The following is a 17500-nucleotide window of genomic DNA, read 5'->3' on the forward strand; positions in this document are numbered from 1 at the left end:
ATATACATATCTGTGAATATAGATAGATCTGCCCTGTGTTTTAAGTTATATTTTGTTTATAAATTACATTATATTGATCTGCAAATTGTGCCTATCAAATCGCAAAAATGAAAACTTTAATTCTACTAAATTTAATATTTGTTGTTTCCTCTTTAGCATTTATTTTGAACGGAATACTTTTCTAGAATAATATGAGTGACATGCTGCATAAATTATTAATTATTATTTTATTTGGTATAACGATTTCAAGTATATATACTATATTCTATCTATTATCTATATATCTATCATCTGTGTATATATATATATATATATATATATATATCATCTGTATTTCTATCATCTATCTATCCTCTATCTAGCTAATTCTATCTATCATCTGTATATCTGTCTATCATCTTTATATCTATAATTCTATCTATATATCTGTCTCTCTATCTATCTCTCTGTATCTGTGCCTATGTCTTACCCACATGAATTCCCGCAAGATGATACATATTATTTCTGGCTCTCACTCTCTATTGCAGCTGTGTGACTGGGATCTCTGGGGATTTGGTGAGGAGACTGATTTTGTTTGCTGCTTTTGTGAAATCTCAGTTTTTAGGGAGTTAGAAAATGCCTAACCAATTGGGCACACCTGTCACCCCTCCAGTTCCCTGCTCAATTTATGAGTGTAACAGGAAGGAAACTATGGTTAAAATATGTTCTTCCATTTTTCAGGATTTAACAGGAACCATATTCTTGTCTCACTATTTGCAGCCAGGCCCAGCATGAGTTCTGTGTCCTGTAACACACACACATATATATATACTGTATATACCACCCAGGGCTTCTGTCCCTGCAGAGAATGATTTACAGAAAACTTCCTAACTGACACTTTACTAAATCCCTCCACTATATATATTTATCTCAAGATATTTATCAGTTTTACTGTTGCTCAGCTGGCAAAGACACAGTTAACCCAACTACAGGTTTATATTGTATGAGTGTAGATAGATAGATAGATAGATAGATAGATAGATAGATAGATAGATAGATAGATACTATATATATATATATATATATATATTGCAAATAGTTTGCAGAATGTCGAATATAATATTAATAAAACTGATAATTAATAATCTAGATAAACAAATACCTGATCAGTATTTATTGCAGACAGGAGATTCGTTTTTATCTGTTGATTTACACAGGAATAATAAAATGTACAATACATATGACCTCTGTATTATAAGTAGATCTTCTGCAATGTCGCTAAAAGGTTCCGGAATTATTTTTATTTATTAGTCATTTGTTATTTATCAGCTTTTATATTTTACACTGAAGATTGTTAACATTTTAGTTGTTGCATTTTTGGAGATTTGTTATATTTATATCAGTGTTATTGAATTCGGTTTAAATTAGTTTTGTATATTTGATTTGGTTTATACACACACACACACACACACACACACACACACACATACACACACACACACACACACACACACACACACACTCACACACTTGATTTCCTTTAGTTCTATTTAATTATTTAATGAGTAATTGTGAGTGATTGTGGTGGGTTTGGTGTAACCTTGGGATATAATCTGGTTGTATCTGAGGTGGGATTTGTGTTTTGTGAAAGGGGCTTAATTTATCGGAAACTGATCTATCTTGGGGGAACAGGGTATTAGCCCCTGAGCTCTGATCTAATCTGGGAGCTTGACCGCAAAGCTGACACTCTGTAATGTGACACTTTGACTGAATTGTGCGAGTTTGCACTATTGCTGGTGATTGGGGTATAAAGTAAATGAGATCATTGTATGTGACAGGATCTTGGCATCAGGTGGGTAAGGCGCATACATGTTAGGGAATATGTGCCAGCCCTGCAGACTGCTGGTTTGTGGGGGAGCTGAGGGTATGTGAGTTTATTTTTATTAAAATAGTACCACATCCCCTCAAATGAGAGAACAATAGAAACTTGTATTTGGAGAACAAAGCATGAGATCTGATCCAAGCTCAGCCTGAAAAAGTGACAGCTGCAGGTGCTGGGGACACTGGGTCGGGGGCCCCAGGTCTGGTGCTGGGCAGGCATGAAGCCACAGCCTATAGGAACGTACTCTTGCAGAAATCCTCACATTTATAATATATATATAGTGTATGTATTTGTGTGTGTGTATAATATATATATATATATATATATATATATATATACACTGAGATATATGTGTGTGTATGTATATATAAATATATATGTATGTATCTGTATGTGTGTGTATATATATATATATATATATATATATATATATATATATATATATATATATATATATATATATATATATATATACACACTGAGATATGAGTGTGTACATAAATTATGACAATTTGTTTGTGAAGTCCTGAAACACAACAAATATTTTATTCCCAATACCAATAATACAAATAAATTATAACGAAACCCTCTGAGCTTTATTAAATACAACAAGCAGATCTGCATAGCAATAATTATTACTTTGCCGCGAGTATTATTTCTATATATTTAAAATAAATAATGTGACTATTACTCCAACTAAATATAACACAACAGTAAATATTTACAAGTTGTGTATCTGATATTGACAAACATAAAAAAGAAATACAAACAACTGCAGTTTCGCATTATTCAGTATTAGATTCGCAACTTATTTCTCGATCCCACCCCGGAAAATATAAATAATATTAATTCTCTAGTAATATTTTATCCCAGGGATATATTTGTATCTAAACAATAAACTCTCACTTCGGTAATACAAATGCGATATTGACTTAGACCAAACACATCTTTATTTATTTATCGTCTTCCTAATTTATATAATCTTAATTAATATCTGTTTAATTAATATCTGTTTAATTACAATCTTCTTAATTAATATCTGCTGCGCCAGCAACGCTACTTGCAGAGTATTAATAATTAACGTAAAGGATGAAAATACATTTAGAACTGTATGTGTCTGTATAATATTATATAGTGTGTTTGTATATGTGTCTGTATAATATTATATTGTGTGTTTTTATATGTGTCTATATAATATTATATAGTGTGTTTGTATATGTGTCTGTATAAAATTATATAGTGTGTTTGTATATGTGTCTATATAAAATTATATAGCGTGTTTGTATATGTGTCTATATAATATGATATAGTGTGTTTGTATATGTGTCTGTATAAAATTATATAGTGTGTTTGTATATGTGTCTATATCATATTATATAGTGTGTTTGTATATGTGTCTATATAATATTATATAGTGTGTTTGTATATGTGTCTATATAATATTATATAGTGTGTTTGTATATGTGTCTGTATAATATTATATAGTGTGTTTGTATATGTGTCTGTATAATATTATATAGTGTGTTTGTATATGTGTCTGTATAATATTATATAGTGTGTTTGTATATGTGTCTATATAATATTATATAGTGTGTTTGTATATGTGTCTGTATAATATTATATAGTGTGTTTGTATATGTGTCTATATCATATTATATAGTGTGTTTGTATATGTGTCTATATAATATTATATAGTGTGTTTGTATATGTGTCTGTATAATATTATATTGTGTGTTTGTATATGTGTCTATATAAAATTATATAGTGTGTTTGTATATGTGTCTGTATAATATTATATAGTGTGTTTGTATATGTGTCTATATAAAATTATATAGTGTGTTTGTATATGTGTCTATATATTATATAGTGTGTTTGTATATGTGCCTATATAATATTATATAGTGTGTTTGTATATGTGTCTATATAATATTATATAGTGTGTTTGTATATGTGTCTATATATTATATAGTGTGTTTGTATATGTGCCTATATAATATTATATAGTGTGTTTGTATATGTGTCTGTATAATATTATATAGTGTGTTTGTATATGTGTCTGTATACTATTATATAGTGTGTTTGTATATGTGTCTGTATAATATTATATTGTGTGTTTGTATATGTGTCTATATAAAATTATATAGTGTGTTTGTATATGTGTCTGTATAATATTATATAGTGTGTTTGTATATGTGTCTATATAAAATTATATAGTGTGTTTGTATATGTGTCTGTATAATATTATATAGTGTGTTTGTATATGTGTCTATATAAAATTATATAGCGTGTTTGTATATGTGTCTATATCATATTATATAGTGTGTTTGTATATGTGTCTGTATAAAATTATATAGTGTGTTTGTATATGTGTCTATATAATATTATATAGTGTGTTTGTATATGTGTCTGTATAATATTATATAGTGTGTTTGTATATGTGTCTGTATAATATTATATAGTGTGTTTGTATATGTGTCTATATCATATTATATAGTGTGTTTGTATATGTGTCTGTATATTATTATATAGTGTGTTTGTATATGTGTCTATATAAAATTATATAGTGTGTTTGTATATGTGTCTATATAATATTATATAGTGTGTTTGTATATGTGTCTGTATAAAATTATAGAGTGTGTTTGTATATGTGTCTATATAATATTATATAGTGTGTTTGTATATGTGTCTATATAATATTATATAGTGTGTTTGTATATGTGTCTATAATATTATATAGTGTGTTTGTATATGTGTCTATATAAAATTATATAGTGTGTTTGTATATGTGTCTATATAATATTATATAGTGTGTTTGTATATGTGTCTATATAAAATTATATAGTGTGTTTGTATATGTGTCTATATAAAATTATATAGTGTGTTTGTATATGTGTCTATATAATATTATATAGTGTGTTTGTATATGTGTCTATATAAAATGATAAAGTGTGTTTGTATATGTGTCTATATAACATTATATAGTGTGTTTGTATATGTGTCTATATAATATTATATAGTGTGTTTGTATATGTGTCTATATCATATTATATAGTGTGTTTGTATATGTGTCTGCATAATATTATATAGTGTGTTTGTATATGTGTCTATATCATATTATATAGTGTGTTTGTATATGTGTCTATATCATATTATATAGTGTGTTTGTATATGTGTCTGTATAATATTATATAGTGTGTTTGTATATGTGTCTGTATAATATTATATAGTGTGTTTGTATATGTGTCTATATAAAATTATATAGTGTGTTTGTATATGTGTCTATATAATATTATATAGTGTGTTTGTATATGTGTCTATATAATATTATATAGTGTGTTTGTATATGTGTCTATATAATATTATATAGTGTGTTTGTATATGTGTCTGTATAATATTATACAGTGTGTTTGTATATGTGTCTGTATAATATTATATAGTGTGTTTGTATATGTGTCTATATAAAATTATATAGCGTGTTTGTATATGTGTCTATATAATATTATATAGTGTGTTTGTATATGTGTCTGTATAAAATTATATAGAGTGTTTGTATATGTGTCTATATAATATTATATAGTGTGTTTGTATATGTGTCTGTATAAAATTATATAGTGTGTTTGTATATGTGTCTATATAATATTATATTGTGTGTTTGTATATGTGTCTGTATAATATTATATAGTGTGTTTGTATATGTGTCTGTATAATATTATATAGTGTGTTTGTATATGTGTCTATATAAAATTATATAGCGTGTTTGTATATGTGTCTATATAATATTATATAGTGTGTTTGTATATGTGTCTGTATAAAATTATATAGTGTGTTTGTATATGTGTCTATATAATATTATATAGTGTGTTTGTATATGTGTCTGTATAATATTATATAGTGTGTTTGTATATGTGTCTGTATAATATTATATAGTGTGTTTGCATATGTGTCTATATCATATTATATAGTGTGTTTGTATATGTGTCTGTATAATATTATATAGTGTGTTTGTATATGTGTCTATATAATATTATATAGTGTGTTTGTATATGTGTCTATATCATATTATAGTGTGTTTGTATATGTGTCTGTATAATATTATATAGTGTGTTTGTATATGTGTCTATATAATATTATATAGTGTGTTTGTATATGTGTCTATATCATATTATATAGTGTGTTTGTATATGTGTCTGTATATTATTATATAGTGTGTTTGTATATGTGTCTATATAAAATTATATAGTGTGTTTGTATATGTGTCTATATAATATTATATAGTGTGTTTGTATATGTGTCTATATAATATTATATAGTGTGTTTGTATATGTGTCTATATAATATTATATAGTGTGTTTGTATATGTGTCTATATAAAATTATATAGTGTGTTTGTATATGTGTCTATATAATATTATATAGTGTGTTTGTATATGTGTCTATATAAAATTATATAGTGTGTTTGTATATGTGTCTATATAAAATTATATAGTGTGTTTGTATATGTGTCTATATAATATTATATAGTGTGTTTGTATATGTGTCTATATAAAATGATAAAGTGTGTTTGTATATGTGTCTATATAACATTATATAGTGTGTTTGTATATGTGTCTATATAATATTATATAGTGTGTTTGTATATGTGTCTATATCATATTATATAGTGTGTTTGTATATGTGTCTGCATAATATTATATAGTGTGTTTGTATATGTGTCTATATCATATTATATAGTGTGTTTGTATATGTGTCTATATCATATTATATAGTGTGTTTGTATATGTGTCTGTATAATATTATATAGTGTGTTTGTATATGTGTCTATATCATATTATATAGTGTGTTTGTATATGTGTCTGTATAATATTATATAGTGTGTTTGTATATGTGTCTGTATAATATTATATAGTGTGTTTGTATATGTGTCTATATAAAATTATATAGTGTGTTTGTATATGTGTCTATATAATATTATATAGTGTGTTTGTATATGTGTCTATATAATATTATATAGTGTGTTTGTATATGTGTCTGTATACTATTATATAGTGTGTTTGTATATGTGTCTATATAAAATTATATAGTGTGTTTGTATATGTGTCTATATAAAATTATATAGTGTGTTTGTATATGTGTCTATATAAAATTATGTAGTGTGTTTGTATATGTGTCTATATAAAATTATATAGTGTGTTTGTATATGTGTCTATATAATATTATATAGTGTGTTTGTATATGTGTCTATATCATATTATATAGTGTGTTTGTATATGTGTCTGTATAAAATTATATAGTGTGTTTGTATATGTGTCTATATCATATTATATAGTGTGTTTGTATATGTGTCTGTATAATATTATAAAGTGTGTATATGTGTCTATATAATATTATATAGTGTGTTTGTATATGTGTCTATATATTATAAAGTGTGTTTGTATATGTGTCTATATATTATAAAGTGTGTTTGTATATATGTCTATATCATATTATATAGTGTGTTTGTATATGTGTCTGTATAATATTATAAAGTGTGTGTGCATATGTGCATAATACACAAAAAAAATATTTATTTTTTTAAATTCTGCAAAAATGTAATTCTATCATCTGTCTGTGTATCAATGCATTCTTTTGTGATTAAGACAGCATACTATTTATAAAAAGATTCCAATTTAAGCATCTAGAGCACTACATGACAGGAAATAGTGCGGCTATCTAGTGCTCATTCAAGTGGATACCATTCTTGCAGAACTGCTGCCATATAGTGTTTCTAAGCTTATTGTCCCTGCGTTTCAACAAAAGATACAAAGAGACCGAAGACACTTTTTGGGACAGCTAGATATTTGCATGAATGTTTAGGGGCTTTGCATTGTACAATGTGCCTTTTTGGTACGTTTGATTTTCTAATAGCGCAATATAAAGTTAGATGTGAGGAGTTTAGCAGTGAGTTCTTTCCCCGCCCTGTGAAGTTTACTGTTGGGCTGGTGTAGTCCGTATCCAACCAGTACATAGGCAGCTGCTTTGTCTGTAATATTTTGTGTAATACACAAACTATCTTCTATCTCATTTTATGTCTGAGGGAGAGATAGAGATGTCCTGATTAGTCTTCTGTTTGATTGGGATTCATTTAGTATAATATAATTCTCAATATTTGCACGTTCTGCTTTACATACTGATGTCTAGGGGTCCATTCCTTAATGTGCGGACGGACACGATCTGATACAGCATACGCTGTCGGCATTTATCATTGCACCAGCAGTTCTTGTGAACTGCTGGTGCAATGCCGCCCCCTAGCAGGGGGTGTCAATCAGCCTGATCGTATTTGATCAGGCGGATTGCTGTCCGCCACCTCAGAGGTGGCAGGTGAGTTAAGGAGCAGTGGTCTTAGGACCGCTGCTTCTTAACTTCTGCTTAAGGCAGAACTGAAGTGGAGTGGGTCGGAGGCAGCATCCACTGCTTCCTAAATAGACCCCCTAGAACGTATATGGCAGGGTGTTATTATCTGCTAAATACGTAAAAATAACCCCCTGGTTCCTTGCCATGACGGAGATATTTTACTAGGGTGTGTTGCTTGTTTCCATAGATCAACATCCTACAACCTTACAGGCTCTACAGTAGTTACAATATTAGTTCAACATATACTGAGTGTGGTCTGAATGTAACATCATTTTATATCTATTTATATATAGCTCTATCTATCTATCTATCTATCTATCTACCTATCTATCTATCTATTATCTATCTAATCTATCTATCATCTATCTATCTATCTATCCATCTATCTATCTATCCATCTATCTATCTATCCATCTATCCATCTATCCATCTAATCTATCATCTATCTATCATCTATCTATCATCTATCTATCTATCTATCTATCTATCTATCTATCTATCCATCTAATCTATCATCTATCTGATGTATATACCGTGTATACAGCAAGGCTTGTACATTTTTAAGCTGTCTTATTGTCTGCTAGACCATAATAATAATGTTGATGATCTATATCTTTCTTTTGTCCCTCATAATCATTTTTTGCCTTTAAAAAATACTGAAAATAAATATTTAATACGTTTTAAATCTCTGTAACAAGTGTAGGATATCCAGAGCTCATCATTCTGTATGTAGATAATTGGCTGGAGAGGCTTTAGATCCTGAAAACAAGAGAGTGGTTAATTTAGCGATATTATCTAGTTTGTATATAGTGTAAGCTTTCAACTCTCACACACACTTCTCATATTCACTCACTGATTCTCACAGTACCAGCAGTAAGTGCATTTCTGTTTGAGACTTCTGTTTACAGAATGCAAGTTGTTTCTTACAGCTAAAAAGCTTATAAAGTGTGCAAATGAAGTAGCAGGGACACGTCACCCTCTGACTTCTGCTTACATAGCCCACACTTCACTTTAATGGCATTTGCATTTTGTTAGTGGCAGTAATAGCAGAATGCTGCACACACTGAAATGCGTAGTCCTTCATATATATATATATATATATATATATATATATATATATATATATATATATATATATATATATATATATATATATATATATATATATTAAGCCCTTCTCCTACTGTATTGTGAGTATCAGACTATATATGCATCATATAGCTAGATTGTCATAGATTGTATTCCCCTCTGCTCATATACTCAGCAGCTCTATAGATTATTACTGAGCCTTACAAATAAATAGTAAGGTCTCCTGTTGGATTTTTATAGAGATTGAGAAATAAAGCTTCATATTAGTTAATGAAACTAATAGTTCCACATCCCTAGCTAAAGTGATATCACTAACAAGTCACATGCAGTTTATTATCACATCTGCTATACACAGTGAGGTGTGCAGCTAAGTTTTTTCTCGTTAAGTAATATATTTTGGGGTGATTTCATAATGGTGTGGGCAGTATCTATCAACTTTGACATTTTAATGCAAAAACAGCTAATTCATTAGAACTTGTAATTCATGTATCACTAACCCCAGATAACTGTGCGTTTCACCTCCATTCAGGAGACAGAAGCAGTGCAGCTTCAGATCAGAACATTGTCACTGGCAATAAGAAGCCACAAGCATGGCAGCCCTAGGGGACAGGGCAGTGACCCCTCTAATCACAAGCTGTTTTCTGTTCTGGAGCTGTAATACACGTGGCTCTGAGGGGATGTTCCCTATGTGTTTAATTCCTTTGTGGAGATTAGGAAATGACCTCTATCAGATTAGTGCATATTATGTTTACATGACAATGTCCCTTTTAGGAAAACTGGGTACAATAATTGACTTGGTAAAAAATCCCCTAGTTGTCTATTGTGTAAATCCTTGTCAATTATAAAGTTACTGCTTACAGCCAAAGTCAGTTACTGAACACAAATGGCCAACTCACTATTGGAGCTGAAGCTTTTTTTCTATTGTTAAAGGGACATGAAATCCAATTTTTTTCTTGAATGTTTCAGATAGAGAACCCAACTTATAAATGTTTACTTCTATTTTCAAATTTGCTTTGTTCTCATGTTATTCTTTGTTGAAGCAATATCTAGATAGGTAGCGTGCACATGCCTGAAGCACTATATGACAGGAAATAGCGCTGCCCTCTAGTGCTCTTGCTAATGTATAACATTGTTGCAAAACTGCTGCCATATAGTGTTGCAGACACGTGCCCACTCCTGAACTTACCTTTCTGCTTTTCAACAAAGGATAACATGAAAACGAAGCAAATTTGATCATAGAAGTACATTGGAAAGTTGATAAAATTGTGTGTTCCATCTAATTCATGAAATAAACATGTTGGGTTTTATGTCCGTTCCTACCGATACACTGCATTTGCTGACTCCTTATATATAAGGCAATTTGCTTGAATTAGCAAAAATATATTCCATTTTACAAACGCCCCTATACAGTTTAAAAAACGTGTTAGAGGAATCGGTTACCCGTGAATTTTCTCCAAACTTAGGCCTAGTAACCATTGAGGTGGCAAAGTTTGAACACTGCTGGTACCATAAACAATTCTCCATAGACTTTAACCCCTTCCCGCCATTAGGGCGTTTCATGCTTTAGCGCTGTTAGGACGGCATGGAACGTCCTAGCCGTTGGGCTGTCCTGAAGCCATAGCCGCTTGCTAAATGGGATTGCGGGCTGAAGGGTGTGCCTAGCATCATAGACACTCCCCCTGACCCACTCCCATCATTTAAATCACGTGATCGCATGAACAATCGCATGATTTCAATTTTTACTTATTTGTTTACCTCATAACTTTCTCTGATGTAGACAAATAAGTCCTGTCAGGAAGGGGTTAATGCAGATACATGTTTTTATCACCAGTTTCTCAACTTTACCACCTCAATGGAAACAACTAGGGCTGAAGGGTGTGCCTAGCATCATAGACACTCCCCCTGACCCACTCCCATCATTTAAATCACGTGATCGCATGAACAATCGCATGATTTCAATTTTTACTTATTTGTTTACCTCATAACTTTCTCTGATGTAGACAAATAAGTCCTGTCAGGAAGGGGTTAATGCAGATACATGTTTTTATCACCAGTTTCTCAACTTTACCACCTCAATGGAAACAACTAGGCCTTATATGGAAAATGGGGGGGGTTATAACATAGTTTGTCCAAAGAGTGTAAGCTCACCTGCCGATGCCAAAGCAAGCCCTACAGGTTAGACCTACGTAAACATATATAAATGCAGTGCAACAGAACCTTGCAGTGATATACAAATACATTATAATAAAAATAAAGTATTAAAGTAGGGTGCAGGTTCTCTTTTGCTTGTGAAATATTGCAGCAGCCCATTAAGATTGTGATTAGAGTGTAGGCAATATTTTCATTTTTAAATCTTGTGCAAAGTCAGTTAGAAACATGAAGGACAAATGGCATTTTTTTTAAGTTTATTAACTAGTTGGTTATACGCAAAGTCAGTTTAAGTGTGAGTAATTCTTTAACAAGTCCTATTGAGAATAGCTGGACTTTTTAGCTGACATGACTGACTGACTGACAAACTTTTTCCAAGCGATTAGGTGGACTCTCAGGATTAACACATTGTCTTTGTGTGCTACTAACTTTCTTCAGTGACTTAAAGGACCAGTAAATACAGTAGATTTGCTTAATCAACAAATGCATGATAACAAAATAATGCAATAGCACTTAGTCTGAACTTCAAATGAGTAGTCATTTTTTTCTGACAAATTTTAAATTTATGTATATTTCCACTCCCCCTGTACCATGTGACAACCATCAGCCAATCACAAATGCATATACATATATTCTGTGAATTCTTGCCCATGCTCAGTAGGAGCTGGTGATAATCATAAAGTGTAAATATAAAAAGACTGTGCACATTTTTTTAATGGAATTAAATTGGAAAGTTGTTTAAAATTGCATGCAAATGTGAATCATGAATGTTGAATTTCACCTGAGTGTCCCTTTAACAAATGTCTGTAACAACAATTAATTTTAACCAATAAAACTGACCACTTTGGTTGAAACACGATTTAGGAAGAAAGCTAAACTGATATTAATAGTTGTACTAGGCCTTGAAATCATTTATCTGAAGAACATATGGATACTCAGTTCACTGAAACTTGAAAAACAGGTATTTTTTTCTAGATCTATTATATTAATCCCTCAACTGCCAGAGAAATCCATGATGTTTAAGGGGAAAGTGTTGCATTTATTTACCAGGGGGTTCAAAATTGATATTTCAATGTTCAGTTTTATTTCTACGTTGGTTGTACAGATGTGGTTAGTGAAAAGCATAGAAAAAGCTAATAAATACTTTATTGATAGGGAGCAGTATTACTGCAGAGAGGGAGAGAGACTTGATCTGTTTTATGAGCCACGGATTATCATTGTCCCAACTGGAAGGGAGAGGCTGCAGGACTCAGCAATTCTATTCTCCTGAATAACAGGCCTGTTGCTCCATGAAATGAGCCTTATTGTTTATTTGACATTTATGGGCGTGTTTTGTAATGAAAATTTAGTTCTACCAAACAGGTGCCGGATCATGTCTCCCCTTAGCCTAAGTTAGTTACAGCTCTCCACTGGGAGTTTGGCAGAATTAACCCTTTCAGGCCTTTGGCTCTGAAAACGTTTATCTTTCTTTTGCTGTAGAATATTAATTGATAAGGAGCACAATCTCTCAGAGGTGTGTCTCATCAGCTGATCATGGTATACAGCATTGCAATATGCATCCCATAATTACACATAGTACACTTGCTGCTCTGTGAACTTGTGTGGTCTGTGCAGCTAGACTGAGGCTCTAGGGAGTACAGAGGCACACTTTAGTCAGATATATGTGTGGAGGCTGGTAATAGTGTGTGTGTTAATGGTGACATTTCTGGGAATCGGTGAGATGAAAGCTAAAAAAGTGTCTAATTTAAGGCTATTGGCACCAGCAGTGGGAATTTATCCCTACATATAGGTATTTGCAGTTACAGATGTGCCTAGTGTTCCCGTGTCTTCAGAACTGTAAAGGTGACATGCTTTGTGATACAATGTGTTTTGGGGACCTTTTTTGGGAGCGTTGACAGCGATACATAATAAATTACAATGAGTAAAATTACTATTGTAACAATATTCATGTGATTTAGGGCTTCCTGAAAGTATCTGAGGCCTGACCTCTGTGCAAATGTCAGCACCTCTGTCATTATTACATTATATAAAACAGAATGGAATCACATATCTGACTAAATATCCATATTTTACATTATCTTATGTCACTGAGGTCACATTATACCATACTGTGCCTTACTGTATCATACCATTATACCATTCCTTACTATATCTTACCATTATACCATTCCTTACAATATCATACCATTATACCATTCCTTCTTTACTATATCATATCATTATACCATTCCTTACAATATCATACCATTATACCATTCCTTACAATATCATATCATACCATTATACCATTCCTTCTTTGCTATATCATATCATTATACCATTCCTTACAATATCATACCATTATACCATACCTTACTATATCATAAAATTATACAATTTCTTACAATATCATACCATTATACCATCCCTTACAATATCATACCATTATACCATTCCTTACAATATCATATCATACCATTATACCATTCCTTCTTTGCTATATCATATCATTATACCATTCCTTACAATATCATACCATTATACCATACCTTACTATATCATAGAATTATACAATTTCTTACAATATCATACCATTATACCATTCCTTACTATATCTTACCATTATAACATTCCTTACAATATCATATCATACCATTATACCATTCCTTCTTTACTATATCATATCATTATACCATACCTTACTATATCATAAAATTATACAATTTCTTACAATATCATACCATTATACCATTCCTTACTATATCTTACCATTATACCATTCCTTACAATATCATATCATACCATTATACCATTCCTTCTTTGCTATATCATATCATTATACCATTCCTTACAATATCATACCATTATACCATACCTTACTATATCATAAAATTATACAATTTCTTACAATATCATACCATTATACCATCCCTTACAATATCATACCATTAGACCATTCCTTACAATATCATATCATACTATTATACCATTCCTTCTTTGCTATATCATATCATTATACCATTCCTTACAATATCATACCATTATACCATACCTTACTATATCATAGAATTATACAATTTCTTACAATATCATACCATTATACCATTCCTTACTATATCTTACCATTATACCATTCCTTACAATATCATATCATACCATTATACCATTCCTTCTTTACTATATCATATAATTATACCATACCTTACTATATCATAAAATTATACAATTTCTTACAATATCATACCATTATACCATTCCTTACTATATCTTACCATTATACCATTCCTTACAATATCATATCATACCATTATACCATTCCTTCTTTACTATATCATATCATTATACCATTCCTTACAATATCATACAATTATACAATTTCTTACTATATCATACCATTATACCATTCCTTAGTATATCATACCATTATACCATTCCTTATTGTATGATGCCATTATACCATACCTTACTATATCATACCATTATACCATTCCTTAGTATATCATACCATTATACCATTCCTTATTGTATGATACCATTATACCATACCTTACTATATCATACCATTATACCATTCCTTACTATAACATTCCATTATACCATTCCTTACTATTACATACTGTGTCTCACTATAACATACCATTACATACCATGTCTTACTATATCGTGTCTTACTATAACATACCATTACATACCATGTCTTACTATACCATTACATACTGTGTCTTACTATAACTTACCATTACATACCGTGTCTTACTGTACCATACTATTACCTACTGTGTCTTACTGTACCATACCATTACATACCATGTCTTATTATAACATACCATTATATACTGTGTCATACTATAACATGCCATTATATACTGTGTCTTACTGTACCATACGATTAAATGTGTTTTACTGTACCATACCATTACATACCGTGTCTTACTATAATATACCATTACATACTGTATCTTACTATAACATACCATTATATACTGTGTCTTACTGTACCATACTGTGTCTTACTGTACCATACCATTTTACTGTACCATACCATTACATACCGTGTCTTACTACAATATACCATTACATACTGTATCTTACTATAACATACCATTATATACTGTGTCTTACTGTACCATACGATTAAATGTGTTTTACTGTACCATACCATTACATACCGTGTCTTACTATAATATACCATTACATACTGTATCTTACTATAACATACCATTATATACTGTGTCTTACTGTACCATACTGTGTCTTACTGTACCATACCATTTTACTGTACCATACCATTACATACCGTGTCTTACTACAATATACCATTACATACTGTATCTTACTATAACATACCATTATATACTGTGTCTTACTGTACCATACCATTAAACGTGTCTTACTGTACCATACTATTACATACAGTGTCTTACTGTAACATACCATTACATACCGTGTCATACTATAACATGCCATTATATACTGTGTCTTACTGTACCATACCATTAAATGTGTTTTACTGTACCATACCATTACATACCGTGTCTTACTATAATATACCATTACATACTGTATCTTACTATAACATACCATTACATACCGTGTCTTACTGTACCATACCATTACATATTGTGTCTTACTATAACATACCATTACATACCATGTCTTACTGTACCATACCATTACATACCATGTCTTACTGTACCATACCATTACATATTGTGTCTTACTATAACATACCATTACATACCATGTCTTACTGTACCATACCATTACATACCGTGTCTTACTGTACCATACCATTACATATTGTGTCTTACTATAACATACCATTACATACCATGTCTTACTGTACCATACCATTACATACCGTGTCTTACTGTACCATACCATTACATACCGTGTGTTACTATAACATACCATTATATACTGTCTTACTGTACCATACCATTACATACCGTGTCTTACTGTACCATACCATTACATACCGTGTGTTACTATAACATACCATTACATACCATGTCTTACTGTACCATACCATTACATACCGTGTGTTACTATAACATAACATTACATACCTTGTCTTACTGTACCATACCATTACATACCTTGTCTTACTGTACCATACCATTACATACCGTGTCTTACTGTACCATACCATTACATAGTGTGTTACTATAACATACCATTATATACTGTCTTACTGTACCATATGATTACATACTGTGTCTTACTGTACCATACCATTACATATTGTGTCTTACTATAACATACCATTACATACCATGTCTTACTGTACCATACCATTACATATTGTGTCTTACTATAACATACCATTACATACCATGTTTTACTGTACCATACCATTACATACCGTGTCTTACTGTACCATACCATTACATACCGTGTGTTACTATAACATAACATTAAATACCTTGTCTTACTGTACCATACCATTACATACTGTGTCTTACTGTACCATACCATTACATACCATGTCTTACTGTACCATACCATTACATACCGTGTCTTACTGTACCATACCATTACATGTCTTACTATAACATACAATTATATACCATGCATTATTGTAGTATTGTCATTTTTTTGTCTTTATCTTCACTTAATTTTTAAGTTTGGTTTAAACTTGATCATATTCTTCATTGTGATCCTTCCTTTATTCTTCATCTTGTCTTATTTTTCCTTGATTTAGTCATCTTCTTCACTATCTTCTATGTCATTTTATTTATTCATCTTCATCGTCTTCTCTTTTTCTTACACATCATCCTCATAATCTTCATCTTCTTTTTCCCTTTCATCGTGTCTTTTTCATTTCTTTCCTCTACATAATCTTCATCTCCTGCTTCTTCATAATAAAAACAATAATATATTATTATGATAGCAGGTGAGGCACCATAAGTTCTTTATATTGCTATATATCAGGCAAACTATGTAATAATTCAATATTACACCATATTGCACAGTTTTATAACACATTTTAAAGGGACAGTCACACCCTGTAATTATAAGACATATCTGTTGT

At 30.7% G+C, this 17500-nt stretch overlaps 1 protein-coding gene across 1 annotated transcript in view; it reads left to right on the forward strand.

Annotated features, from left to right (window-relative positions):
* PITX3 (paired like homeodomain 3) overlaps nt 1-17500 on the forward strand; it is a 108340-nt gene that overhangs the window by 3572 nt on the left and 87268 nt on the right. The gene's annotated exons all lie outside the window — the stretch shown is intronic.

Source organism: Bombina bombina, chromosome 9 (genome assembly GCF_027579735.1).
Source record: "Bombina bombina isolate aBomBom1 chromosome 9, aBomBom1.pri, whole genome shotgun sequence".
Classification (NCBI taxonomy): domain Eukaryota; kingdom Metazoa; phylum Chordata; class Amphibia; order Anura; family Bombinatoridae; genus Bombina; species Bombina bombina.